This window comes from Heptranchias perlo, chromosome 23, assembly GCF_035084215.1.
Source record: "Heptranchias perlo isolate sHepPer1 chromosome 23, sHepPer1.hap1, whole genome shotgun sequence".
Taxonomy (NCBI): domain Eukaryota; kingdom Metazoa; phylum Chordata; class Chondrichthyes; order Hexanchiformes; family Hexanchidae; genus Heptranchias; species Heptranchias perlo.
The window spans coordinates 47,596,172-47,618,211 of NC_090347.1; the positions used below are offsets into that span (position 1 = coordinate 47,596,172).

At 47.0% G+C, this 22,040-nt stretch overlaps 1 protein-coding gene across 3 annotated transcripts in view; it reads right to left on the bottom strand.

Annotated features, from left to right (window-relative positions):
- llgl2 (LLGL scribble cell polarity complex component 2) overlaps window positions 1-20,514 on the bottom strand; it is a 132,111-nt gene extending 111,597 nt beyond the window's left edge. For all 3 annotated transcript variants that reach the window (XM_068004440.1, XM_068004439.1, XM_068004437.1), the window contains exon 1: window positions 20,382-20,514. The gene's annotated coding sequence lies outside the window, so the exon portion shown is untranslated. The remainder of the gene's footprint in view (window positions 1-20,381) is intronic.
- Between the last annotated feature and the right edge of the window lie 1,526 nt (window positions 20,515-22,040).

A 22,040-nucleotide genomic window follows, 5' to 3' on the forward strand; every position in this document is an offset into this window, starting at 1 on the left:
ACTCGACCACCTCCACAGGACAGGTACAGTGCATGACAGATACAACATCAAACCAGTTCTGGGAAGTTAGCTGTATCTAAAGTGCACAATGTTTACAGACAACAGTCAGTGCTTCTCCCAACCCCCACTATGGGCACAGGTCGGTCACTGTATAACACGGGGGTACAGTACTGGTGGGCACAGGTCCGTCACTGTATAACACGGGGGTACAGTACTGGTGGGCACAGGTCGGTCACTGTATAACACGGGGGTACAGTACTGGTGGGCACAGGTCCGTCACTGTATAACACGGGGGTACAGTACTGGTGGGCACAGGTCCGTCACTGTATAACACTGGGGTACAGTACTGGTGGGCACAGGTCCGTCACTGTATAACACGGGGGTACAGTACTGGTGGGCACAGGTCCGTCACTGTATAACACAGGGGTACAGTACTGGTGGGCACAGGTCCGTCACTGTATAACACGGGGGTACAGTACTGGTGGGCACAGGTCCGTCACTGTATAACACAGGGGTACAGTACTGGTGGGCACAGGTCCGTCACTGTATAACACTGGGGTACAGTACTGGTGGGCACAGGTCCGTCACTGTATAACACGGGGGTACAGTACTGGTGGGCACAGGTCGGTCACTGTATAACACGGGGGTACAGTACTGGTGGGCACAGGTCCGTCACTGTATAACACGGGGGTACAGTACTGGTGGGCACAGGTCCGTCACTGTATAACACGGGGGTACAGTACTGGTGGGCACAGGTCCGTCACTGTATAACACGGGGGTACAGTACTGGTGGGCACAGGTCGGTCACTGTATAACACGGGGGTACAGTACTGGTGGGTACAGGTCGGTCACTGTATAACACGGGGGTACAGTACTGGTGGGCACAGGTCCGTCACTGTATAACACGGGGGTACAGTACTGGTGGGCACAGGTCGGTCACTGTATAACACGGGGGTACAGTACTGGTGGGCACAGGTCCATCACTGTATAACACGGGGGTACAGTACTGGTGGGCACAGGTCGGTCACTGTATAACACGGGGGTACAGTACTGGTGGGCACAGGTCCGTCACTGTATAACACGGGGGTACAGTACTGGTGGGCACAGGTCCGTCACTGTATAACACGGGGGTACAGTACTGGTGGGCACAGGTCCGTCACTGTATAACACGGGGGTACAGTACTGGTGGGCACAGGTCCGTCACTGTATAACACGGGGTACAGTACTGGTGGGCACAGGTCCGTCACTGTATAACACGGGGGGGTACAGTACTGGTGGGCACAGGTCCGTCACTGTATAACACGGGGGTACAGTACTGGTGGGCACAGGTCCGTCACTGTAAAGCACTGGGATACGGTACTGGTGAGCAATGTTCCCTCTAATCTTTTTCGGCATTGCGTGGAATGAATTTCGGTTTGTGCACAGATATAAAGGTTGAGGGCGCCACAGTTAAAAAAAAACAACTTTGAATAGAACATGTTTTTAGAAAACATTATTCAGGATATAAAGCAAACAGAACAAAATGTACAAAATAATGGATAATTGTAACAATTTAATGTTATATTGGCTGATAAATTTATATAATTTATGAAATGGGTATAAGTTGCACGAGGATTGAGCAGACCTGGCTCATATTATATTAAAAATCATCTGATGGGAACAATTCCAATCAGCTTTTTGTTGAATCAGCTTAATGACTGCTTCAAACAGAAATAAATCGTGTGCAACCGGAATTTTTAAATTGAGTCAGAAATACAAAAAACAGCTGTCAAAGTCAGTGTGAATTTGCTGATAGTTTAATTAAAGCTTCCCCACCAGCACCCCCGTCCCCCACCCCCACTGCTTCCATTGAATCCTCAGCAGGGTTTTAAAAAATGAGTGCATTACAATTGTACATCTTGCAGGTCTCATTAGTTTTGGCTGTCTCTATGTAAGGCAGGGAGCAGTTTGGTCATGGGCCCCTGGTCTCCAAGTGGGTGGGGGGACGCCTGGTCTCCAATTGATTGAGGGGGGGGTGGGGGAGGACGTCTGGTCACTGACAAACGCATCGATTTCACCAATCGGTTTACATTTTACTTCCTGATCTGGTTCCCGCCCTGCCAGCAAATCAACTGCTGGCTGACTGCATCGCCTTACATCTTGGTAAACAATGTGGTGGCTGGAGCCGGAGCCGGAGCCACAGGATCGGACGCTGGGGCCTCCGGACACTCCCCAACACCAGAGGCAGAGCAGCCCACCTGGAGCTGGAGCACTGGGGACCAGGGAGTCAGAGCTGAAGAAGGGCCTGGGGTCCGGGCACGAGCGAGGAGCCTGGTCTGGGGCAGGGGCAGTTTGGCGCACGGCACACAACAGACTGCTGCGCAGCCACACACATGCACAGCTTAGAAGGAACAGTGCTGGTAGGTACAGGTCTGTCACTGTATAACACTGGGGTCAGCTACTCTCCTTGAGCTCCCTCATGGCTGGTGTTAGTTACTCTCAAAAGGTGCCCTAACTCTCAAACAGTGTCATCAAATGCTTGGACTGAGTCCCTCTGGTTCACACAGTTGTTCCCTTTAAGATGGAGGCAAAGTAACTGTGATTTTGAGCTTCACCAATAGTCAGCAACAGCCAGGGGTTAAAAATCACTCTTTGCTTACAATCTCGCCACTTCCAAAATCCTTATAGTAACAGAATCTGTAAACCTTGCTGAAACATGACATCAGACTCCAACCAATCTGTGCTGAGTTAGCCGATTTCCATCTGGGGCAGAGGCAGGAACTTTACAACTGGCCTCACTCCTCACCATTTCATAATATCATAGCAGGTACAGCACAGAAGGAGGCCATTCAGTCAGTCACGCCTGTGTTGGCTCTTTGAAAGAGCTATTCAATTAGTCCCATTCCCCTGCTCTTTCCCTATAGTCCTATAAATTTTTTCCCTTCAAGTACTCATCCAATTCCCTTTTGAAAGTTACTATTGAATCTGCTTCCACCACCCTTTCAGGCAGTGCATTCCAGATCATAACAACTCGCTGCATAAAAAAATGTTTCCTCATGTCGCCTCTGGCTCTTTTGCCGATCACAAATCTGTGTCCTGGAATGAGAGGGTTGTCCCATGAAGAGATTGAGTAGAATGAGTCTATAGTCTCTGAAGTTTAGAAGATTGAGAGGTGATCTCATTGAAACGTATAATCTGAGGGGGCTGGACAGGGTAGATGCTGAGAGCCATAGTCTCAAGATAAGAGATCGGCCATTTAGGACTGGGACGAGGAAAAATTTCTTCACTCAGAGGGTTGTGAATCTTTGGAATTCTCTCCCCCCAGGGCAGTGGATGCTCAGTCGTTGAATACATTCAAGATTGAGACGGATAGATTTTTGGACACTAAGGGAATCAAGGGATATGGGGATAGGGCAGGAAATAGAAGGTACTTAAGGTAGAAGGTCAGCCATGATCTTACTGAATGCCAGAGCAGGCTCAAGCGGCCGTATGGCTCCTGCTCCTATTCCTTATGTTCTCGACCAGTCTGCCACTGAGAACTGGAAACAGTTCTTCCTTGTTCACCCTGTTAAAACCATTTATGATTTTGAACACCACTATCAAATCTCCCCTTAACCTTCTCTATTCTGAGGACAACCCCAGCTTCTCCAGTCTCTCCACATAACTGAAGTCCCTCATCTCGGACATCATTCTAGTAAATTTCTTCTGCACCCTTTCTAAGGCCTTGACATCCTTCCTAAGTTTGGTGCCCAGAACTGGACACAATACTCCAGCTGAGGCCTAACCAGTATTTTATAAAGATCTAGCATAACTTCCTTGCTTTTGCACACACTGCCTCTCAGCCCAGGATCCCATATGCTTTTTTAAACAGCCTTCCCAACTTGTTCTGACACATGCAAAGATTTATGTATGTGCACCCCCAGGTCTCTGTTCCTGCACCCCCTTTAAAATTGTACCATTGAGTTTATATTGCCTCTCCTCATTCTTCTTACCAAAATGTATCACTTCACACTTCTCTGCGTTAAATTTCACCTGCCACGTATCTGACCATTTCACCAGTCTATGTCCTCCTGGAGTGTTACTATCCTTCACATTGCTTACTACATTTCCGAGTTTAGTGTCATCTGCAAACTTCAAAATTATACCCTCTATACCCAAGTCCAGGTCATCAAGGAGCTATATATCAAGAGCAGTGGTCCTAATACTGACCCCTGGGGAACACCGCTGTATACTTCCCTCCAGTCTGAAAAACAACCAACCATTCACCACTACTCTCTGCTTTCTATCCCCTAGCCAATTTTGTATGAACATACGAATTAAGATCAGGAGTAGGCCATTCGGCCCCTTGAGCCTGCTCTGCCATTTGATAAGGTCATGGCTGATCTGATTGTGACCTCAACCCTACTTTCCTGTCTACTTACTATAACCTTTGACTCCCTTGTTAATCAGGAATCTATCTAACTCAGCCTTAAAAATATTCAATGACCCTGCCTCCACCGCTCTCTGGGGAAGGGAGTTCCACGACCCTCAGAAAAAATTTCTCCTCATCTCCGTCTTAAATGGGAGACCCCTTATTTTTAAACTGTGTCCCCTAGTTCTAATCTCGCCCACAAGGGGAAACATCCTCTCAGCATCTACCCCTTCTACTCCCCTCAGGATCTTATATGTTTCAATAAGATCACCTCTCATTCTTTTAAACGCCAATGTATCCAGGCCCAACTTGTCCAACCTTTCCTGAGAAGATAACCCCCTCATCCCAGGAATCAGTTGAGTGAACCTTCTCTGAACCGCCTCCAAAGCAATTATGTCCTTTCTTAAATGAGACCAAAACTGTACACAGTATTCTAGATGTGGTCTCACCAATGCCCTGTACAACTGTAGCAAAACATCTCTTTTATATTCCATTCCCCTTGCAATAAATGACAACATTCCATTTGCCTTCCTAATCACTTGCTGCACCTGCACACTAACTTTTTGTGATTCATGTACTAGGACACCCAGATCCCTCTGTACCTCGGAGTTCTGCAATCTCTCCCCATTCAAATATACTGCTTTTCTATTCCTCCTGCCAAAGTGGACAAGTTCACATTTTCCCATGTTATACTCTGCCAAATTTTCGCCCACTCACTTAACCTATCTATATCCCTTTGCAGACTCCTTATGTCCTCTTCACAACTTACTTTCCTACCTACGTTTGTGTCATCAGCAAATTTAGCAACCATACATTCGGTCCCTTCATCCAAGTCATTGATATAGATTGTAAATAGTTGAGGCCCAAGCACTGATCCCTGTGGCACTCCACTCGTTACATCTTGCCAACCTGAAAATAACCCATTTATGCCAACTCTCTGCTTCCTGTTAGCTAACCAATCCTTTATCCATGCTAATATGTTACCACCTACACCATGAGCTCTTATTTTGTGTAATAGCCTTCAATGTGGCACCTTGCAAAAAGCCTTCTAGAAATCCAAGTACACCACATCCACAGGATCCCCTTTATCCACATTGCTTGTTACTTCCTCAAAAGAACTCTAATAAATTAGTCAAACACTATTTCCCTTTCACAAAGCCGTGTTGACTGTGCCTGATTGCATTGTGATTTTCTAAGTGCCCTGCTACAACCTCCTTAATAATAGATTCTAGCATTTTGCCTATGACAGATGTTAAGCCTGCTTTCAGGTTTCCTGCTTTCTGTCTCCCTCCTTTCTTGAATAGAAGAGTTACAGTTGCTATTTTCCAATCTGATGGGTCCCTTCCAGAATCTCGGGAATTTTGGAAAATTAATACCAATGCACCTACTATCTCTGCAGCCACTTCTTTTAAGATCCTAGGATGAAGTCCGTCAGGACCTGGGGACTTGTCAGCTTTTAGTTCTAATAATTTTTTCGAAACCTTTTCCCCGGTGATTGTAAATGTTTTAAGTTCCTCCCTCCCTTTCACCTCTTGATTCACAATTATTTCTGGCATGTTATTTGTATCCTCTACAGTGAAGACAGACGCAAAATTATCTGTTCAATTCATCCGCCATTTCCTTATCCTCCACGCTGCCACTGTCCCTTTAATCCCATGGGCTTTTTGCTAACAACTCTATTATGTGGTACTTTATCAAATACCTTTTGAAAGTCCATATACACATCAACCACACTACCCTCATCAACCCTCTCCATTACTTCAAAGAACTCAATCAAGTTAGTCAAACACGATTTTCCGTTAACAAATCCGTGCTGACTTTCATTTATTAGCCCATACTTTTCCAAGTGCCAATTAATTTTGTCCCAGATTACTGTCTCAAAGTTACCCCACCATCGACATTAGGTTGACAGGCCTGTAATTGCCGGGTTCATCCCTCACCTTTTTTTAAACAGGGGTGTAACATTTGCAATCCTCCACTCCTCTGACACCGCCCCCATATCTAAGGAGGATTGGAAGATTATGGCCAGAGCCTCTGCAATTTCCACCCTTATTTCCCTCAGCAACCCTCAGGATGCATCCCATCTGGACCGGGCAACTTTTGCACTTTGAATACTGCCAATCTTTTAAGTGCCTCTTCCATCTATTTTTATCCTATCCAATTATCACTACCACCTCCTCCTTTAATGAGAGAGTTTAAGTGTACAGCACTGCAGGTACACAAGTGGACAACACAACTCACTGTACCAATTACTCAATAAAAACATCAACACGTTAATAATTTGGCACCCACTCCACATGTCCAACTGATAACTGTGCCACACGGGAGCATGACAGCTCACTGCAGAGCAGTTTGGAATCAAGGAGCGAGGTCTAGCCCTCACTCCCTGGGCAGTGATCGAGTGTAGCTGTTTGCCCTCCCCGTTATACAACACACAGAATCATAGAAAATTTACGGCACAGGAGGCCATTCGGCCCATCGTGTCCACGCCGGCCGAAAATGAGCCACCCAGCCTAATCCCACTTTCCAGCACTTGGTCTGTTGCCCTGTAGGTTACGGCACTTCAGGTGCACATCCAGGTACTTTTTAAATGAGTTGAGGGTTTCTACTTCTACCACCCTCTCAGGCAGTGAGTTTCAGACCCCCACCACCCTCTGGGTGAAAAAATTTCTCCTCAGCTCCCCTCTAATCCTTCTACCAATCACTTTAAATCTATGCCCCCTGGTTGTTGACATCTCTGCTAAGGGAAAAAGGTCCTTCCTATTCACTCTATCTCAGCCCCTCATAATTTTGTACACCTCAATTAAATCTCCCCTCAGCCTCCTCTGTTCCAAACAACTCCAGCCTATCCAATCTTCTCATAGCTAAAATTCTCCAGTCCTGGCAACATCCTCGTAAATCTCCTCTGCACCCTCTCTAGTGCAATTATATCCTTCCTGTAATGTGGTGGACAGTATACGTCCTTCATTTCATTACATGAAACCAAGGGAATAGAAATAGGTTCTATGAATTATTGGGCGAGCTGCTCTGCCACACTACCACACAGGTAGAGAAGGCGAAGATTTCAGCCCCCACCTCCAGCGGGGAATGAGGAACAGGGCCATTGATCCTCCGGCCCATTCTTCCTGCAGAACCTACAGACCGTACAGCCCCACAACCTCCCCGCAGACCCTGCTCTAGACACCAGAGGCTCCACAATCTCCACAATGATCTTGCCCTACACACCAGAGACCCCACAATCTCCCATAGACCAGCCATAACCACACTGCTTCCCCACACAAACAAATTCTCCCCCCCGCCCCAACACTGCACAAAGTCAAAGACATACAAGGATACTGACCTCTGGGACCCTTCAAACTCAGCCCAAACCGATGGCACCGATGTTTGCTGCCTTTAAGTGTTTTGTGTGAAGCAGGTTTGGGCAGTTTCAAACCAGCCTGTTGGGGCCATTGACTACCAGCTGCTAGAGTGAGACAGCCCCTAATATGACACCTGTGGCCTCTCAGTGAGACTGCCCATTGGACAGCAAGTGAGGGAAATGTAACAATAACACACACCTGCAGTTTAGGGCTCTCCTCTGAGATTGGGACCAAGGACTGACGTAGGGAACTTTACTCTGTATCTAACCCGTGCTGTACCAGCCCTGAGTGTTGGGTTCTGCTACTGGATCTCTGAAATGGGATGAGCCATGTTCCCAGCTCCAACATCTCTCACCTTGAGTGCAAAAAATTACTGGAGCAATTATAGTAAAAACGATTCCAGTGTTCAGCAACTTAAAAACCAGGCAGGCCCAGGTCAAGTGGATCGACCCACACATGGAACCTCCAAACTGAATGGTCAAGACATTGACATGTTGAGACACTACACAAAGGCATGGGCACCGAGCTTGTATATAAATGTAAGTTACCTGGGACTTGCAAAATATTTTTTTTTTTTAAAAAGGTCCAGGCAATCTCGGATCATGCCTGGATTGGCAGCATGTTAAGGTTACACCAGATCACGTTAGTCCTTTGTACACAGGAGCACTGCAGTGTGGAGGGGCAGGCACGTCACACTAACACAGGCTTTATGCTGTGGGGCTCCAAACCACATGTTTCAACTCCCCTTTGAGCATCCGCTGCTTCCAGAAGCCGGCCAGATGGAGGTGAACTAATGTTGCTGTCCAGACTATTGAGCGCAGAACCTGCTCTGGAATCAACTGCACATCATTGTATCAGGGTCACAGCAGCAGTCGAGGATCCTGAAGACACCCCCCACTGGAGCAAGGTAAGAGTGTGTGATATATACCTGTGGAACAGTGCCCCAGCAACGAGTCAGCTCTCCCAGAGAGTAAAGAAAGCAGCTGCTGCAGACTGAACTAACTACCCACGCTCTGAGACAATGGCAGCCTGGACTCCCCTTGGTCTCACTGGTTTCCCTTCACTCCACACTGCTGCTCCTTTCCTACAAGATTAGTACATCTGGCAGCTCAAAGCTGCTGCACACACCCAGCCACAATTCCCACCGTCAGACTCACCACAGATCAAATGAGGTGGCAACCGGGACCAACCACTGCCAGGCATCTACCAAGAACTGAAAAGCAGCTCTGCATTGATACAACACCTGACTGGGTGCTCAAGATGTCCCAAGACTCTTCTCAACCAATTAATTACTTTTGAAGTGCAGTCAGTCAGTGGGATATAGGTAAACGTGGCAGCCAATTTGCACACAGCAAGGTTCCATAAACAGCACTGCGATAAATGACCAGATAACCTGGTTTTGGTGGTGGTGTTGGTTGGCGGAAGGAACACCAGAGGAGTTGCCTGCTCTTCTTCCAATACTGCCGTGGGATCTTGTATCTCCACCTCAACATGCAGATGGGATCTTGGTTTAATGTCTCATCCAAAAGATGGATGGGCGCTCAAAGCAATTTACCCTCCTCCTAACCCCCTCGCAACACTGATCTCAGCAGTTACTGGCTTTAAAGTGTTCCTGAGCATGCTTAATGCAATGTTAAGCGACACTCGGTATCGAACAGTTTCCATTATCCACTAAAGGGAGACCCCCCCCCACCCCCATCACAATGACTATCTTAAATCGACTCTCCCCCATTCTAATAAGGGCAACACCGCTGTTGGAATCCTATGGAGGATAAATGTGCCCTGTGACAATAGGGAAACAGCTCGACTAGCCATAGATTGCATAGTAGAAAATTCCTAGCATGGTATCACAATTTAATGGAGTACAAGAATGCAGTGCAATGTAATGATTAGTCAGCTGGGATTAGAATTGAATTACAGGGAAATCCAATCTGATACTCACTCAAAGCCAACCGTTAATAAGTTTGCAAGCCTAATCAAGTCAGTATGTACCATGGTCACTCCATGTGAAAAACAAAGATCAATGATTCACCCAATTTCTCAATCAGTGGTTCACAAGCTCAGGGAGGCATTAGGATTTTGGGGAACAAATTTCCTGTACAGAAAATGGCAAAAATGCCTATAGGTTTGCTATTAACTGTGGAATCCACAGAGAAAGGATCAACATTACCAGTTCATATAACCATAACCCGAACACAGGGACATGATCCTGTACTATAACCATTGTACCCAACTCAAACTGGTTTATATTGCAGGACAAAAAGCAAAAAATAGCAGATGCTGTCAGGGTGAAATAAAAACAAATACTGGAAACACTCAGGTCAGTCAGCACCTGGCAACATTACAGGACAGTGTCCTTAACACGAGCCAATTTAAATTACAGGCCCGCATCCCTAACCTGAGCAAATTTACATTACAGGCCCACATCCTTAACATGAGCATTACAGGGCCAAACACAATCCTCGCCTCACAGACAAATACACACAGCAGTGTCCAGGAATACTGGCCAATTTACCCTCTTCAACCCAAGAGCGCTGAGGCCAATTGTACCTCCCTTATGTCATTCTGGTTGAGGTCAGCTCACTAACACACTTACCAACTGAAGCAATCCTGTATAAAAACGCACCCAACCAACACCTTCATACTGACTACGTCCCACTCTGAGCAAACCTTCCCATAACTGGCAATTAATCACAAAGTTCAGCAAGCAAACCAGTCTCTTCCTGGGAACTTCAAATTAGCTTAGCCTGAAGTTGGAAAATAAAATACTTTTGGTTTGCTTCTTCACAAGGAGGATATAAGCAGTGTGTGTCAGTTTTTGTCCCTCGGGCTGATATTTAACCCTTGGAATTTGGGAAAAGTAAAACCCTCTCAGTGACTGGACCTATTTACTGATCAGCTGATCACTGAAGTGAAGCAGATTCTGAACTCCATAGATTTTGCATATCGCAATCAGCTCAAGGAGGAACAGACCAGTGACTCAGGGCTGCAGTTCGCACACCTGGACATTTCAGGTACAGAGCTTCAAACACTGAAGTCTGCACCAACTGCCTACTATTTACACAGGGTCTCCTGGGTACTTTCTTTCAAATAAATTCCCCTTCCAGGCTTTGTTTGTACTGAACTCACTATATTTCAAGCCAATTTTATGAGGCGATCAAGTGAAACTCCAGGAAATCAGAAGTTCTTGTTTGGGAATCCCAAGCTGCAGCACTCGGGAATAACTTGTTGGCAAATTCCCAGAGTTAAAGCAGGTACTTTCCAAAGCCCTGAACACCAATAAACTGGTCACATATCTCAACAACCGGGAGCGATACTGTACAGGTCAGAACATGCCACTGACAGCAAACACCAGCATTTTACACGTGGATTGTTAGGCAGTGTTTACAGGTACAGATACAGCCACAGTGAGAGGCCCCATCTATTACACATACCGAAACCCTGTACCTGGTGTTCTCATTATGAAGAAGCCGATGTACACCCATGTCAACTGAAAAAGGGCACTAGGATTTCAGTAAAACTTATGGTGGGCATGGAATGGTACAGCACAGAAGGTGGCTATTCAGCCTATCATGTCTGTGCTGGCTCTTTGAAAGAGCTAACCAATTAGTCCCACTCCCCTGCTCTTTCCCCACAGCCCTGCAAATTTTTGCTTTCCAAGTATTTATCCAATTCCCTTTTGAAAGTTACTATTTAATCTGTTTTTAAACCACCTTTTCAGGCAGCGCATTCCAAATCACTACAACTGGCTGCATAATTCCCCCCCCCCCGCCATGTCGGCTCTGGTTCTTTTCCCAATTACTTTAAATCGGTGTTCTCTGGTCACTGACCTTCTGCCACTGGAAACAGTTCCTCCTTATTTACTTGATCAAAACCATTTCTGATTTTGAACACCTCTATCAAATTTCCCCTTAACCTTCTCTGCTCTAAGGAGAGCAACCCCAGCTTCTCCAGTCTATCCACGTAATTGACGTCCCTCATCCCTGGCACCATTCTAGTAAATCTTTTCTGCAGCCTCTCCAAAGCCTTCACATCCTTCCGAAAGTGTGGCACCCAGAACTGGACACAAAATTCCAGCTGGGGCCTAACTAGTGATTTAAGGTTTAGCATAACTTCCTTGCTTTTGTACTCTATGCCTCTATTTATAAAGCCCAGGGTTCCGTATGCCTTTTCAACAGCCTTCTCAACTTGTCCTGACACCTTCAAAGATTTGTGTATGTGCACCCCAGGTCTCTCTGTTCCTGCACCCCCTTTAAAATTGTACCATTTAGTTTATATTGCCTCTTCTCATTCTTCCTACCAAAATGAATCACTTCACACTTGGCTGCCTTGAATTTCATCTGCCACTTGTCTGCCCATTTCACCAGTCTGTCTGTGCCCTCCTGAAGTCTGTTACTATCCTCCTCACTTCACTACATTTGTTTTTCATGTAATCTGAAAACTTTGAAATTATGCCCCGTATATCCATGTCCAGGTCATTCATATATATATATATCTAGCTTAAAAACTGTGCAAAATGCCAATCAGTTTGGCTTTTGAGCTGTGTGGCAGGGGGAACTGCTTACAGTTACAGATCCATAACTGGTGGCAGAAACAGCTTTGTGATTAATTAAGATCAAACAAGAAGCGTATCCAAGCACAAAAACAGATCAAAAACCTGTGCTCCTGTCTTGCAGCTTGCCTTCTGACCCCATAAGCCTCTCGATCACAAAGACTTCCTACTTGCATCTCTGGGACGAGCCGCCTGCACCTCCACCCCTCTCATCACATCCACTGCCGAAACCCTTATCCATGCCGTTTGTCACCTCCAAACTCGACCTCCTCAACGCTCTCCTGGCCGACCTCCCATCCTCCACTTCACACAAACTGCAGCTAATCCAAATATCTGCTGATTATATGCCATCCCACACCAAGTCCTGCTCAGCCATCACCCAATCCACCCATGTCCCAAATTGGTTATCCTCATCTTGAAATCACTCCATAGCCTCACCCCTCCCAACCTCCTCAAACCACCTCCCAAACTCTCCATTCCTGTGACAGGGAGCAAGGGAGGAAATAGTGGAGGCTCTGACCGTCATTTTCCAATCCTCTCTGGATACTGGTGTTGTGCCAGAGGATTGAAGGACTGCTGAAGTTGTACCATTGATAAAAAGGCAGCAAGGGTTAGACCGAGTAATTACAGGCCAGTCAGTCTACCTCGGTGGTGGGCAAATTATTGGAATCAATTCTGAGGGACAGGATAAACCGTCACTTAGAAAAGCACGGAGAAATCAAGGACAGTCAGCATGGATTTGTGAAGGGGAGGTCGTGTTTGACTAACTTGATTGAATTTTTTGAGGATGTAACAAGGAGGGTCGATGAGGGTAGTGCATTTGATGTAGTCTACATGGATTTTAGCAAGGCTTTTGACAAGGTCCCACATGGCAGACTGGTCAAAAAAGTACAAGCCCACGGGATCCAAGGGAGAGTGGCAAGTTGGATCCAAAATTGGCTCAGTGGCAGGAAGCAAAGGGTAATGGTCGACGGATGTGCGTGTGACTGGAACGCTGTTTCCAGTGGGGTTCTGCAGGGCTCAGTACTAGGTCCCTTGCTTTTTGGTGATATATATTAAACGAGGCAAGGGAGTACACAATAAATGGAAGGATACTGAAAGGTGTAGAGGAAGTGAGGGACCTTGGAGTGCATGTCCACAGATCCCTGAAGGTAGCAGGTAGATAAGGTGGTTAAGAAGGCATATGGAATACTTTCCTTTATTAGCTGAGGCACTGAATATAAGAGCAGGGAGGTTATGCTGGAACTGTATAAAACACTGGTTAGGCCACAGCTTGAGTACTGTGCACAGTTCTGGTCACCACAATACAGGAAGGATGTAATTGCACTAGAGAGGGTGCAGAGGAGATTTACGAGGATGTTGCTGGGGCTGGAGAATTTTAGCTATGAGGAAAGATTGGATAGGCTGGGGTTGTTCTCTTTGGATCAGAGGAGGCTGAGGGGAGATTTAATTGAGGTGTATAAAATTATGAGGGGCCTAGATAGAGAGGACCTATTTCCTATTGGGGTCAATAACCATGGGCCATAGATTTAAAGTGATTGGTAGAAGGGTTAGAGGGGAGCTGAGGAAAAATTTTTTCGCCTAGAGGGTGGAAGGGGTCTGGAACTCACTGCCTGAAAGGGTGGTAGAGGCAGAAATCCTCAACTCATTTAGAAAGTACCTGGATGTGCTCCTGAAGTGCCGTGACCTGCAAGGCTACGGTCCAAGTGCTGGAAGGTTGGATTAGGCTGGGTGGCTCATTTTTGGCCGGCGCGGACACAATGGGCCGAACGGCCTCCTTCTGTGCCATAAATTTTCTATGATTCTATGACTCCATCCTCTTGTGTCATCTCTTCACCCTATCATTGCCTTCATGCCCTCAGTTGCCTAGGCCCCACTCTCAGGGACTATCTCCGCAAACCCCACCACTTTTTCAAACCCACCTCTTTGCCCAAGTCTCCCTCAATCACTTTCTTTAGCTCGGCATCCGTTTAACTGAAACGCCTCGGGACATTTTTCATGCTGAAGAGGTTAAGTAAATGCAGGTTGCTGTTGTGAACTGTTAACTGACAATACTGAAGCTAGTCGGACCACTCTGATTGATAACAGCTTAGAGCGTTTAGCAGTTACAGGATTGAATCAAGAACGCACATTAACGTAGCATCTGATCACGTTCTCAAGATGTCCCAAAGCGCTTCGCATCCAACTAATTACTTTTTGAAGTGTAGTCACTTATGTAGGTAAACGTGGCACCTAACTGCGCACAGCAAGATCCCACAAACAGGAAATGATTAGATTGACCAGTAAATCTGTTTTTTTTTTGATAGTGCTGGCTGAGGGATGAATTTTGACCAGGACACAGGAAAAACTCCCTGCTCTTCTTCAAATAGCACCGTGGAATCTTTGACATCCCTCTCCATAGGCAGACTAGACCTTGGGTCAACATCCCATCTGAAAGACTCCCTCAATAATGCATTGAAGAGTCAGCCTGGAGTGGGATTTGAACCCACGACCTTCCGACTTAGAGGAGAGCACTACCACAGAGCCAAATAGTTTCCAACAATATCTTGCATTTATATAGCGCATTTAACAAATTTGATTGAATTTTTTGAGGGGGTGACTAGGCGTGTGGATGAGGGTAACGCAGCGGATGTGGTATACATGGATTTCAGTAAGGCCTTCGATAAAGTCCCCCACAGGAGACTGGTCAAGAAGGTACGAGCCCATGGAATCCAGGGTGCCTTGGCACTTTGGATACAAAACTGGCTTAGTGGCAGAAGGCAGAGGGTGATGGTCGAAGGTTGTTTTTGTGACTGGAAGCCTGTGGCCAGTGGGGTACCACAGGGATCGGTGCTGGGTCCCTTGCTGTTTGTGGTCTACATTAACGACTTGGATATGAATGTAAAAGGTATGATCAGTAAGTTCGCTGATGATACAAAGATTGGTAGGGTGGTAAATAGCGAGGAGGATAGCCTCAGTCTGCAGGACGATATAGATGGGTTGGTCAGATGGGCGGAACAGTGGCAAATGGAATTTAACCCGGAAAAGTGCAAGGTGATGCACTTTGGAGGGACTAACAAGGCAAGGGAATACACAATGAATGGGAGGACCCTAGGCAAGACAGAGGGTCAGAGGGATCTTGGTGTGCAAGTTCACAGATCCCTGAAGGCGGCGGAACAGGTAGATAAGGTGGTAAAGAAGGCATATGGGATACTTGCCTTTATTAGCCGAGGCATAGAATATAAGAGCAAGGAGGTTATGATGGAGCTGTATAAAACACTGGTTAGGCCACAGCTGGAGTACTGTGTGCAGTTCTGGTCGCCACACTACAGGAAGGATGTGATCGCTTTGGAGAGGGTGCAGAGGAGATTCACCAGGATGTTACCAGGGCTGGAGCGCTTCAGCTATGAAGAGAGACTGGGAAGATTGGGTTTGTTTTCCTTGAAGCAGAGGAGGCTGAGGGGGGACATGATTGAGATGTACAAAATTATGAGGGGCACAAATAGGATGGATACTAAGGTAATTTGACACTGAGCCACATAAGGAGCTATTAGGACAGGTGAGGCAGGTTTTTAAGGAGCATCTTAAAGGAGGAAAGGTAGAGGGACAAAGGGGTTTAGGGAGGGAATTCGAAAGCTTAAGGCCAAGGCAGCTGAAGGCTGTGGGCCGATGGAAATGGGGGGTGTGCAAGAGGCCAGAATTGAATAAGCGCATAAATCTCAGAGGGTTGTAGGGCTGGAGGGGGTTAGAGATAGGGGGGGGGGGGGGCGAGGCAAAGATGACAATTTTTTAAAAAAAAAACAAGGCTTTGCCAGACCGGGAGCCAATGCAGGTCAGCGAGCAAATGTAGGTCAGTGAGCACAGGGGCGATGGGTGAACGGGACTTGGTGCGAGTTAGGATACGGGCAGCAGAGTTTTGGACGAGCTGAAGTTTACAGAGAGTGGGCTGGTCGGGCAATATCTGGACTGGTTGTGCTGTGGCATGAGCAGATTGGAACAAAGAATAGTACCATAACTGAGCTTTTGCAAGCCTCAAGCCACCGAGATCAGGCCTATTCTCACTGCAACGCAACAATCGCCAGACAGGAGGGTTCCCTCCCAGTCGGGGAACACTTCAGCAGTCAAGGACATTCAGCCTCCGATCTTCAGGTAAGCGTTCTCCAAGGCGGCCTTCGAGACACACGACAACGCAAAATCATCGAGCAGAAATTGATAGCCAAGTTCCGCACCCATGAGGACAGCCTCAACCGGGATCTTGGGTTCATGTCATGCTACACGTAACCCCACCGGTGAAAAAAAGTTATCTGTTTTTAATACAGCTGGTCATTCTCTCTCTTTCTCTGCCTTTCGTGTCTCTCTGTCTCTGTTCTGACCGTTTGCGTATTCAGTAGTCTTGTATGTAATGTTTCTCTGTCTGAACACCATTCAACTCCTTTGATTGCTTTGATAACGGGCAGTTGGAAAGATTATCGGTAATCACCAGGCATTGTTCTCTGACTATATATGCTGTACATTTATGGAATCCCTCACTCACCTGACGAAGGAGGAAGCCTCCGAAATCTCGTGATTTCAAATAAAACTGTTGGACTATAACCTGGTGTTGTAAGACTACTTACATTTGTCCACCCCAGTCCATCACCGGCATCACCACATCTCGAAAAATACAACGTACAACTAGCCACACAAATCAACAACTGCTTGCTGCAATATTCTCTGCTTATGCATTGCATCAAAAGATGCCCAAAGCCCTCAATAGCCAGTAAGATGGTTTGTGGTTCTATCTTTTGGCTGCAATAAGAACTGTAGAACTAACTTGAAGACCTGCAAAGAACAGCTTGCGAGTATTCGGTCCATGCAGTGATCCACTTCGGCCAGGATTCAGAGCACAACTAAGAAAAACACTCACTGCCTGCCTCTTGAACCAGCCAGAATCTGATTGACAGGAATCTCAAATGGTTATCCTGAAGCTGTGATAAATGGAGTAATGTTGAGCGTGTTGTATTGCCCCAGTTTTAAACCCGCACCCCCCTCCCCCCAATGCCCCAGCAGACACTACGTGGCTGTGTGTTTGAGCCGTTTACATTAGCTCAGCGCACTACCTCATACTTCTTACCTCACACTACTCTTACAAGCCTGGACATGTGTGAATGTAAATATGTCCCTCAATCGCACGTGGGCGGGTGCAAGGCTGTCATTTAGCAATGAGTAGATTTTCAACTCTTTGGACAACACAGTGTGCACACCAACCCCAACTTTAGCAGCAGGGCTGTAGGGAAAAGGTAGCCACACGACTCCTTCCTGGACCACTCCCTTATGGTGGTGCCATAGAGCACCCGAGCCAGCACTGCCCCCCCCCCTCCCTCCCTCCCGGTGGTGTCAAGGCCCATCTGAACCGGTTACCGCAGTAACTAATGTAAACGTTACTGCCATGGACAACTGACCTTTTCAGGTCACTAAAGGCTCCTGCAGATGACAATCAGGAAACTGCTTTAACTACACTTTATAGACCCTTCCAGCCACACAAGTAGAGACAACAAAATCTCAGCTTTCAAACTACTGTAGCTACAAAATCGATAACAAAGCCATTTTGTCGCGCACCCCCCACCAAATCATCCACCCCAGCCCACACCCTGGCTGATCTGTGCCGCAACTCCATTTACCCACCTTTGATCCATATTCCTCGATAGATTTTTGTTGGTAAATGTATCAATCTCAGTCTTGAAAGCTCCAATGACACCTCCCCCCCTCCACCCAACATCCACAGCCTTTTTGGAGGTGGGGGTGGGCGAGTTCTAGATTTCCACTACCCTTTGTGAAAAAATGCTTGCTGATTTCACTCGTGAACAACCTAGCTGTAATTTTAAGGTTATGCCCCCTTGTTCTGGATTCCCCCACCAGAGGAAAGAGTTTCTCTATCTACCCTACCGAACCCTAACATTTTAAACACTTCAACCAGATCACCCCTCAACCTTCGAAACTCATGGGAATACAGCAAAGTTTATGCAACTTATCCTCATAATTTAACCCTCTAAGTCCCAGTATCATGCTGCCATCACTAGTTAGCATTTCATTACCCAGCTGGTTACTAGCATGGTTAGTATTATGTTGCCCAGCTGGTTATCACTGTTACCAGGCTGATGATCAGCAGTTACCCAGCTTACACATGAGCACCCACTCTACAGTGCAACATAAATCCAACACCAACCTCCATCACAAGCCAAATACGACACAAAGGGGCAGTTCACTGGGGTATTAGCCTAGTTACAGCGACATTGGTAACCACATTGGGAGCCATATGCCCAGACCTGAATACTAGCCGGGTCAGCACTGTTACCCAGCTGGCTAGTAAACCAAGTCAGTTAGCCACGGGTTCAAGGCCCACTCCAGAGACTTGATCACATAATCCAGGCTGACACTCCCAGCACAGTACTGAGGGAGTGCTGCACTATCTGAGGTGCCATCTTTCAGATGAGACATTAAACCGAGGCCCTGTCTACCCTCCCAGATGGACCTGGAGTATTGTGCCCTGTTCTGGGCACCACGCTTTAGAAAGGATGTGAAGGTCTTAGAGAGGGTGCAGAGGAGATTTTCTATAATGATTCCAGGGATGAAGGACTTTAGTTATGTGGATAGACTGGAGAAGCTGGGATTGTTCTCCTTGGAACAGACACGATTGAGGGGAGATTTTATAGAGGTATTCAAAATCATGAAGGGTCTACACAGAGTAGATAGAGAGAAACTGTTTCCATTAGTAGAAGGGTCAAGAACCAGAGGGCATAGATTTAAGGTGATTAGCAAAAGAACCAAAGGTGACATGAGGGAAAACTTTTTATTTAAACGCAGCAAGTGTTTGGGATCTGGAATGCACTGCCCGAGGGGGTGGTGGAGGCAGATTCAATCATAGCTTTCAAAAGGGAACTGGATAAGTACTTGAAACAACAAAATGTGCAGGGCTACAGGGATAGAGCGGGGGAGTGGGACTAGCTGGATTGCTCGTGCATAGAGCTAGCACGGACTCGATGGGCTGAATAGCCTCCTTCCATGCTGTAACCTTTCTGTGATTCTAAAAGATCCCACAGTACTATTCAAAGAGCAGGGGAGTTCACCCCAGTGTCCTGGCCAATATTTATCCAACCAATGCCACAAAAACAGTTTATTTCATCATTTATCTGACTGCTGTCTGTGGGACCTTACATTTCCTACATTAGAAAAGTGACTTCCCTTCAACGACTAAAGCACTTTGAGACATTCTGAAGTCATGAAAGACACTGTATAAATGCAAGTTCTTTCTTTACCAGCCTGGTTAGCACTCCATTAGCCGGCTGGTCACTAGCCTGGTTAGCTCTCCATTAGCTGGCTGGTCACTAGCCTGGTTAGCACTCCATTAGCCGGCTGGTCACTAGCCTGGTTAGCTCTCCATTAGCCGGCTGGTCACTAGCCTGGTTAGCTCTCCATTAGCCGGCTGGTCACTAGCCTGGTTAGCTCTCCATTAGCCGGCTGGTCACTAGCCTGGTTAGCTCTCCATTAGCCGGCTGGTCACTAGCCTGGTTAGCTCTCCATTAGCCGGCTGGTCACTAGCCTGGTTAGCACTCCATTAGCCGGCTGGTCACTAGCCTGGTGAGCACTCCATTAGCCGGCTGGTCACTAGCCTGGTTAGCACTCCATTAGCCGGCTGGTCACTAGCCTGGTTAGCACTCCATTAGCCGGCTGGTCACTAGCCTGGTTAGCACTCCATTAGCCGGCTGGTCACTAGCCTGGTTAGCTCTCCATTAGCCGGCTGGTCACTAGCCTGGTTAGCACTCCATTAGCCGGCTGGTCATAAGCCGTTACCAGGCTGTTTATCAGCAGTTACCCGACTGGTTACTAGCCTGGTTAGCAAGCTAGCGGCCAGCTCAGATAGCAGGTCTCTGGGGTAAGTTTCACTAATTCTCCGCTCCTGTCTCTGCAGGCCAGGCCCAGGCCTAGGCCTCGCCTCCCAGGCCCGAGCCGCCTGGCTCCTCTCCCGGGCCTCGGTCGGGCGGAGAGGGTGTGGCGGCGGCGGTAGCAGCGGGCGGGCGGGCGGACTGAGTAGCTTGCTTTTTTTTTTCTCTCTCTCATTTACCTGGACTCCCGACACGAACTCGCTGCCTCCCGGCGCGGCTCTAGGTGTGTCCCCCGCCGGATCCCAGCGCCGCCCCTTCCGCCAGCCAGGTGCGGCCGCCAGGTAACCTCTTAAAGGAGCCGCGCCGCCTCTGCACCGCGCAGCCGCAGAACTCGGCAAATCGCGCTTCCAGCGCAGCTCCCTTTAACGCCGCTCTTCAGGGGACAGCGTCAGGGATCCTGCACTGGGGCAAACATCAATATTGGGATTCACCACACACAGAGTGCAGGAGGATTGATAGAGTGGATAGGGTGAAACTGTTTCCACTGACAGGAGGGTCGGTAACCAGAGGACACAGATTTAAAATAATTGGCAAAAGAGCCAGAGGAGAGAGGACCAGAATTTTTCAATGCAGCGAGTTGTTCTGATCTGGAATGCTCTGCCCGAAAGGGCGGTGGAAGCAAATTCAATAGTAACTTTCAAAAGGGAATTGGATAAATACCTTTAAAGAAACATTTGCAGGGCTACGGGAAAGACTAGGGGTATGGGACTAATTGGATCGCTCTTTCAAAGAGCTGGTACAGGCATGATGGGCCAAATGGCCTCTTGCACTGTATGATTCTATGATTCTATAAACAGAGAGAGATAATTAGATAGATATATATATAGAGAGAGAGATTGTTGAATGGAGACGTAGGTAAAGAGATCAAGAGATGATTAGAAATAGATCGACAGATTTGAACCAAATTTAGCATCTATTTGTGTATATCAAAAATATGAACTCTGGAAACTTGAAAAAAAATAGAAAAGTGAGTGGAACTTTGAGAGGTTTATAAGATACTCTGTGGAATAGAAAGGGTTAATCCTGAGCAGTATTTTTAAGTTAAACCATGACCCTGACCAAGGTACAAACTGAAAAAGGCGAGATCAGGAAGATCGTCAACCAATGGGGTATCGATACCTGCCAGATTATGAGCGGCCAATAACAGTACCAGACTACAGGAGTTGTTGTTGGTGATATTCAGGGTTAACTGTGGGTTACTAATGGGTTTTTGGAGAATTCCCTCCTGCTGGTTTACCTATGATTTTGAGCTAAAATGTGGGCTCAATCCCCTACACAGATGGACCACCAGGAGACCTCTTAAATCAGCTGTACACTGCAGCAGGGAGGCTGTTAAACATCTGTAATGATGTTATACAAATAGATGCTAAATTTGGTTCAAATCTGTCGATCTATTTCTAATCATCTCTTGATCTCTTTACCTACGTCTCTATTCAACAATCTCTCTCTCTATATATATCTATCTAATTATCTCTCTCTGTTTATAGAATCATAGAATCATACAGTGCAAGAGGCCATTTGGCCCATCATGCCTGTACCAGCTCTTTGAAAGAGCGATCCAATTAGTCCCATACCCCTAGTCTTTCCTGTAGCCCTGTCATTGGGCCTTTCAGAGTGAGGAAAATCAATGCAGACCAGGCACTGCCAGGAGTCCAGGAGAGGAGCCACACAATTCATGGGACCTCCCATCCTTTCACTGCCCCAAAGTGTTTGGGACACCAGGGATGGGAAGAGGTGTTTGTAAGCAGGTAGCACTATTCAGCAACTGCAGTCCATGTATGTGATGTGGACAGCCAGCATTTTAAGGGCAAGGGGAGAAACTGCAAGGGGGAGTCAGG